Here is a 7,388-nt window from a genome sequence, read left to right as displayed (position 1 = left end):
AGGAAAGTATTATCAAACTTTTCTCAATGCCCAACACATTTGGCATCAGATCTTTTGTCATCAGTGCCTTCTCTTTAGGAATTAATATTCACTTGCAGGTTCAGCAGATATTGTCAGTGTGTATGTATATCATGATCATGATTCTATGTATGATGGTATGGCAAACAACACCAGAAATATTGCAAAAAATTGGATTTAATTCTTCCATCTAAAAGTATTTTGACTCAACTACCAACATTCTGCCACAAGATGGCCTCTGCGTCTAACAAAACCATGCTGAAAACTACATGAATAAAACACTACTAAAAACTAAAAGCCACCTAGATACTCCACGCAGTATCAGACACTGGAAAAAGTTGCCCAGAGAAGTTGTGAACGCACCATCCCTGGAGGTGTTCAAGGCCAGGCTGGACACTGCCAAGAGTAACTTTGTCTAGTGGAAGGTTGGAAACAGATGATCTTTAAGGTCCCTTTGGAAACACACATTCTGTTATTTTATGATCAAGAACATCAGTGCAAGGCACCAAGAATTGTGGGCATTTCAGTAGCATCTATGCAAAGGGAACAACTGCATTCAGCCTCCTCTTCCTGGGAATTTGAGATTATTTTTCACATTAATTGAACAGTAAAAATATATGAAATTTGCTCATGTTCTCTACAGGAACCTATGAAAAAAGTCTTGTCTAGCAAGAAAAAAAGAGAAAAAATTAAAATTATTTTCAATTAGATAAGCACTCTACTGGTTGCTGAGCATAAACACAGATATAAATAGGGAATTAGAACTATTTCCCTAACCGTCATAACCTTCCAGCAGGATTCAAAGGAGTATATACTGCAAGAATTTTAAATTGCAGTTTTTGAAGTTCATTAAATGTTTTAAACAGGAGTCTTCAACAGTGGAGAACTGCAGTCACAAGGAGAGACATTCTTTGTCCATTTTTGTGTTCCTAGATTATAGAGATTGATATAAATTGGATGGGAATTATCAACATATCCTTTTTACCAGCTGTTCAATCCACCTCCACTTGCAAGCAGGCTCCTACCACTCCTTGTCACGTTGCACACAGTGTACATGGACATACACACATATGCACACATAAGCCTGACAGGCAATAGCCTCAGTTTATGTCTAAGAAAGGTATAAAATCAACCTGATTCATGGTTTCCTGGCTGACAATAAACTGCTGACAAGCTTTTGTCTCTTTTCTCCTTCAGTGACTGGTAACCATGGCTACCCAATGCAATAAAGTTCACTGATCCACAGTGCTGTAATTCAGGCTGTGTTTACTGCAACTGATTTTATTATGGAACCCCCAGAATACAAAACTAGTAATTCAGGGTGAAGTGAAAATTAGCTACTAGTTAAAATTTTGCTTGTATTTTAGTAAAAAATACATACCTTTTTGAACAGCATAACTTTTCCTGAATAATTTATGACAGTCAGTCTGTCCCATTGAAATGTTCATATTAATTTTAATGAGCTTGTCAAAGCTCTCCTAGCCATTTTACATTGAATAGATTTAGCTGGGGTAATATTTTAACCCATTGCTCTTTTTAACCAACATAAAAAAACCTGTTTTGTACAAAATACCTTCTTTATTTTTAATTTATAGATTAGAATCTATAGTTCATTCAAGTAGCAGTAACATTATTATCTAACATTATGATTCTCTATACTACAGATTATATTTCCATATCAATTTAAACTTTACCTCTGCAGGAAAAAATTAATGAAAATCTGGAAAAAAAGATAAACTTTTAGTTAATTGGCTTGGGGGGGAAGGCATTTCAAGTACAAGAGTTTGGATGCAGTATTTGCGTTTACATTAGTGGTTTTTTACATAGTTTTAATTTACAATAGAATAAGTTTTCACTTTATTCTAAACAGACTAGGATACATCTGATGGACGTGTTTTTGTTGTTTCTCGCTGTGTAGCTGCTTATGCTTCCATCCAATAATTCTCTACCTTTAACTGCTAAAATTAGTTTGAATTATTGATAACAAATAGTGTAGAAACTGATGTAGTGTAGAAACCATCATTCCAATTTCACCTTTTTCCTTGAATATCTTCTTCCCTGAATTCCTGATGGGCCTCTTGGAACCTTAGTATTTACCTGACAAGTTTTTTTATCTCTACTTACCCATGTCATGACCAGGACCAAACTGTGGTATAAAAAGATACAAAAACTCTGTGTAAGAACTAAGCATAGCAGGTCTGTGTAGAAATGTAAGGAGCAGAAAAATATAATGTTATTACTGCTACATCCAAAGGGACAGGAACACACATCCTTTGACTGATCCAGTTTGGATTAGGTGACATAATTCTTTTCCATGAGAATTGATCAATTTTTGTCAACTAATTCTGAACTACAGAAACATTTTAGCAATTTATTTGTATATTCATCATTGTGGTCAGGAGTGAAAACAATCTTCTTCAGAAGCGCATGAAACTTATTTGATATTTCTATATGGCTTGGCTGAGGTGAATTTCCATGAAAAGCACCATGAAAAAAAGGAGAAGGAGTAAATTTCTAATAACTCTTATTTTACCTGTAAGAAATTAAAATCTGAAACCAAGTTTTGTAGATGGTATCTACCTCTAACTTATTCTTCCACTGCTAGTTTTTCAGATTTTCTTTTTAAACTCAACACATAAATTTTTGATGTTAGTCCATGATGATGACAAACAAATACATCAGGGATGTGAGGACCCATTCAGTAAACAGACATTGTGCTACTTAAAAATAGATGAATAATCAAGAATTCTATTCAAAAATTATGTTATATACAATATTAGTCTGAACATTTTAAAGATTAAAAGAAATCTAGAAGATTAAATTAAGTACAAGGAACTAGTACACTTTTAGATTAATTAATATTAGAAAGTGCTTACTTGATTGATTAATGTTATTTCAGTTTTAACAGGTTTGGTAACAGCTTGGTATAGGCTCAAATGTTAGAAGTAGGAAAAAATTCAGATATTTCTTACATTAGTGGTCCAGTGTTGTGGTCAGTAGTGGAATGTGTTCAATGTGGAGATTCTTAAGAGGAAGAAAAGACTTTCTATCACCAATGGTCAGAAAAAGTAATCTAGAAATACCTCTAGTGGAGGGAGGATGGGATGTGATTATAGCACCATACACCTGAAATTCCCAGTAACCACAAGGATGATTGTTGTTAGAGTACAAACCATAAGTACTTGAGTTTTAATTTTTTTAAAATTTATGTAATGGTAGGAGTAGTTCTCATAACTTGCTCCCACCTGTGTTAAAATTTAGCTACTGTGAAATGTGAAACAGGATAGACTCCCTTAGTGACACCAAATAAAATGCTGATTCCTTGACAGATAGTTTATTTCAGTCTTCTAGAGGCCTGAGTCAGGGAGAATAGAGGTTACATGTAACAGATAAAAGTGCCTTGAGAACTTGCTTTAATTAGATGCTTCAAATATGCATGTTATTATAATGATTGCAAAATTATTAAAAAAAAAAAGAATGATAGCATGGAATGGAATGGCAAGTATTTATTTTCCCTCTTTGCCATGATACTACTACAATGTAACAAGGAATTTAAAAACACTTTGTCTCCACAGGCCTCCAAGTCCACCACTGGGCTACAAGAGGGTTTCTTATTATAAAATGAGATACAAGAAGAAAAAACATAGATGTACAATAAGTTGCCATAAGAGCCTGTATGATGTGAAAGAAGGTGACTTTATCTCCTATGAGAATTTTAAACTTTGAAATATGAAAAAAAAATTGATTAAAGCATGCAGTTCTCTTTTCTCTATTTATGTATCTCTAAGACAAAAAGGTTCAAGGAAAATCTTTCAAATGAGCTTGTAAACCAAAGCGGAGGCTTATTCTGGCAATTTTTACACTTGTAATATTTTTTATAGTATTCTGAAGTACAATTCTGACTTATTTTTTATGCTCCTAATTGATGCTGTTGGGGCTTTAAAATCTGTTGCAGACTTCCTTCTTTTACTATAGTCAAAATCATGATGGGGTTGCAGCCAACTTTATCTTTTGCAATTTCTTCATTTGCAGTGTAACCACCAGTGTTTGATGAATGTCAAATACTAAAAAACCTCTTTAATTCTCACTAGATAGCTAGAATTACAGAAACTCTGAAACTGTAAAAAAAATGAGCAGTTTTGTGAGTTGCCTAAAAAACAGCAAAACAAACCCCATTATTATCTGAGAAAATTGAGATCTAGAGAATCGGGAATTTGATTTTCCAGTGCATTCAAGACATTTTGTACTTGGAGAACAAGTGCTCATTTCTGATCATTCTTTTTCCATCCTAGCCTCATGTTCACAGGAGAGTGACAATGCTCTGGAAAGTGATCTTGTTCTGTAGCAATAACTGTGAGTCTTGGCAAACTCCTTATGCCTGGACAAGGTGTAATCATATGTTTGCAATCTTGTGATGTTGCTTAGAAACTTGAAAAATTTAGTGTCTGCAAGAAGAAAACCACCATTCTTATTTCTTTTATGTACTCACAGTACTAGATATATTAAAATGGGGGCATTTTAGGGCAGATATTTTTTGTTGAGGGGAAAATGGGAAATAATGGAAAAGAACACCACTGAACTATAATTGCCACAAAAAGACTACCACAGACAACAGTGAAGCTCCACAGGCCTAAGATGTCCACATAAATATGAATATCATCCAGATGATGGATAATATTAGGGCTATATTATGGTGAAATGAAAAAGCCTAGAACATTATCAAACCACGCTTAAGAGCATAAGCTGTACCACTAACAGTTTTGCTTTAGGAAAATATGTCATCACAGCATGCCATAGCAATTCTTTCTTGGAGCAAGAGATTATGGCCCCTGTCAAATCAGACCTGAGGGACAATGATCCTATGTTGCATGTCTGACATTTCTGCGTTTAAAAAAAAGCCAACTTAATGAATCTATAGGTTTAAACACTCTAAAAACAAAGATCATGTACACTATATTTTCTGCATCCTTTTACCCAGCCAAACAAATATTACCATTCAATTAAACATTTCCCTCAGGGAAGTAGGATACTACTCATGGAATAAACTGATGTAGCGTGTTGGGAAGAGCATTTCCAGCAGGTCGAGGGAGGTGATCTTGCCCTTACCCAGCCCTAGTGAGGCCATATCTGGAGTGCTGTGTCCATTTCTGGGCTCCCCAGTACAAGAGATGACCCTGCTTGCACAATGTCAGGGCCTTTCCTACTTCATATACTACCGTGCCGGCAAGTAGGCTGGGGTACATGGGAAGCTGCGCATCAGATGACACAGCTGGAACAACTGATCTCAAGTCAAAGGGATCACAGAATCACAGAATATGCTGAGTTGGAAGGGACCCACAATGATTATTGAGTCCAACTTCTGGCCTTGCACAGGACCATCCCCAAGAGTCACACCACATTCCTGAGAGTATTGTCCAAACACTTCTTGAACTCTGGCAGGCTTGGTGCTGTGACCACTTCCCTGGAGAGCTGGAAGTGCTCTACTACCACCTGAGTGAAGAAACTTTTTCTAATATCCAACCTAAGCTTCTCCTAACACAACTTCAGGCCATTCCATTGGGTCCTGTCACTGGTCACCACAGAGAAGAGATCAGTGTCTGCCACTCTTCTTCCCCTCACAAGGAAGTTGTAGACTGCAATGAGGTCTCCCCTCAGTCTCCTCTTCACCAGGCTGAACAGACCAAGTGATCTCAGCTGCTCCTCATACAGCTTCCCCTCAAGGCCCTTCACCATCTTCATTGACCTCCTTTGGGCAGTTTCCAATAACTTAATATCTTTCTTGTATTGTAGCTCCCAAAATTGCACACAATATTCAAGGTGAGGCCGCACCAATGCAGAGCAGAGCAGGACAATCCCCTCCCTCAACCAGCTGCTGATGCTTTGTCTGATGCCCCCCCGGACACTGTTGGCCCTCCCAGCTGCCAAGTCACTGCTGACTCATTTTCAACTTGCCATCAATCAGGACCCCCAGGTCCCTTTTCACAGCACTGCTCTCCAGCCTCTTCTTCCCTAGTCTATACACACAACCAGGATCACCCTGTCCCAGGTGCAGAATCCAGCACTTCCCTTGTTGAACTCTGTCTTGTTGGTGATTGCCCAGTTCTCTCATTTGTCGAGGTCTCTCTGCAGGGCCTCCCTGCCTTTGAGGGAGTCAACAGCTCCTCCCACTTTTGTATCATCTGCAAACTTGCTTACTACCTCTTCCAGTCCTGCATCCAAGTCATTTATGAGGATGTTGAAGAGCACTGGGTCTAAGATGGAGCCCTGTGGAACTCCACTACTGACAGGTGGCCAGTTTGATGTCACCTCATTCACTATCACCCTCTCTGCTCAACTCATGAGCCAATTGCTCACCCACTGCATGATGTGTTTATCCAGCTGTGTGCTGGACAGTTTGTCCAGAAGGATCCTGTGAGAGACAGTATCAAAACCTTTACTGAAATCTAAAAAGATTGTATCAACTGGTTTGCCTGGATCAGCTAGGTGGGTTACCTTGTCATGAAAGGAAATCTGGTTTGACAAGCAGGACTTTCCTCTCATGAAGTCATGGTGGCTGTGACCAATGACTGTGTTGTCTATCAGGTGTTTTTCAATACATCTCAGAAAAATATTCTCCATAACTTTACCAGGCCCTGAAGTGAGACTGACAGGCCTGTAGTTTCCAGGCTCCTCCTTCTTTGCTCCTCTTAAAAATTAGGATATTCCATACCATATGGTGGCATGCTCAGCATATAGAGTTGGGGGAAAAAGAAGGGAGGATGTGACATTTGGAGTGATGGTGTTTGTCTTCCCAAGTCACCGTTACACATGACAGAGCCCTGCTTTCCCGGGGATGGCTGAACACCTGCCTACCCATGGGAAGCAGCAAATGAATTCCTTGGTTTGCTTTGCTACATACACAGCTTTTGCTTTCCTTATTAAACTGTTTTTAATTCAGCCCATGAGTTTTCTCACTTTTACCATCACAATTCTCTCCCTCATCTCACCGGGGGGGGAGAGTGAGCAACTGTGTGGGGCTTAGTTACCAGCTGGGCTTAAACCATAAGGAATATATAAAATCAATATCATTTAGGGGAAGAGATATATTAGATCCAGTCTTCTAATCAGAGCCTCTGAACTTTGTAAAAAATCTCATTTATCCTATAGATGCTGATTTTCCACTGTGTTCAAAGGCCTCTTATGACTAAAAATATTATGACTCCATTAACTAAAATTAATGAAGGAATGCAATAAACAAAGAAAAATTTATCATATTATATTATTAAAGTAAAATCATAGTGAAACAAAATCAGAATAAATTCACTTGAACATCAGTTTTTCAGATATCTGAGGAAGTAGGCTATTGCAAACTGTTTTACTAATTAGAAATA

The sequence above is a fragment of the Pipra filicauda genome, unplaced genomic scaffold (genome assembly GCF_003945595.2).
Source record: "Pipra filicauda isolate LSUMZ 115617 unplaced genomic scaffold, ASM394559v2 scaffold38_size3968069_pilon, whole genome shotgun sequence".
Classification (NCBI taxonomy): Eukaryota; Metazoa; Chordata; class Aves; order Passeriformes; family Pipridae; genus Pipra; species Pipra filicauda.
The sequence above is the reverse complement of the archived record's forward strand: the minus strand, read 5'-3'. Positions refer to the sequence as shown.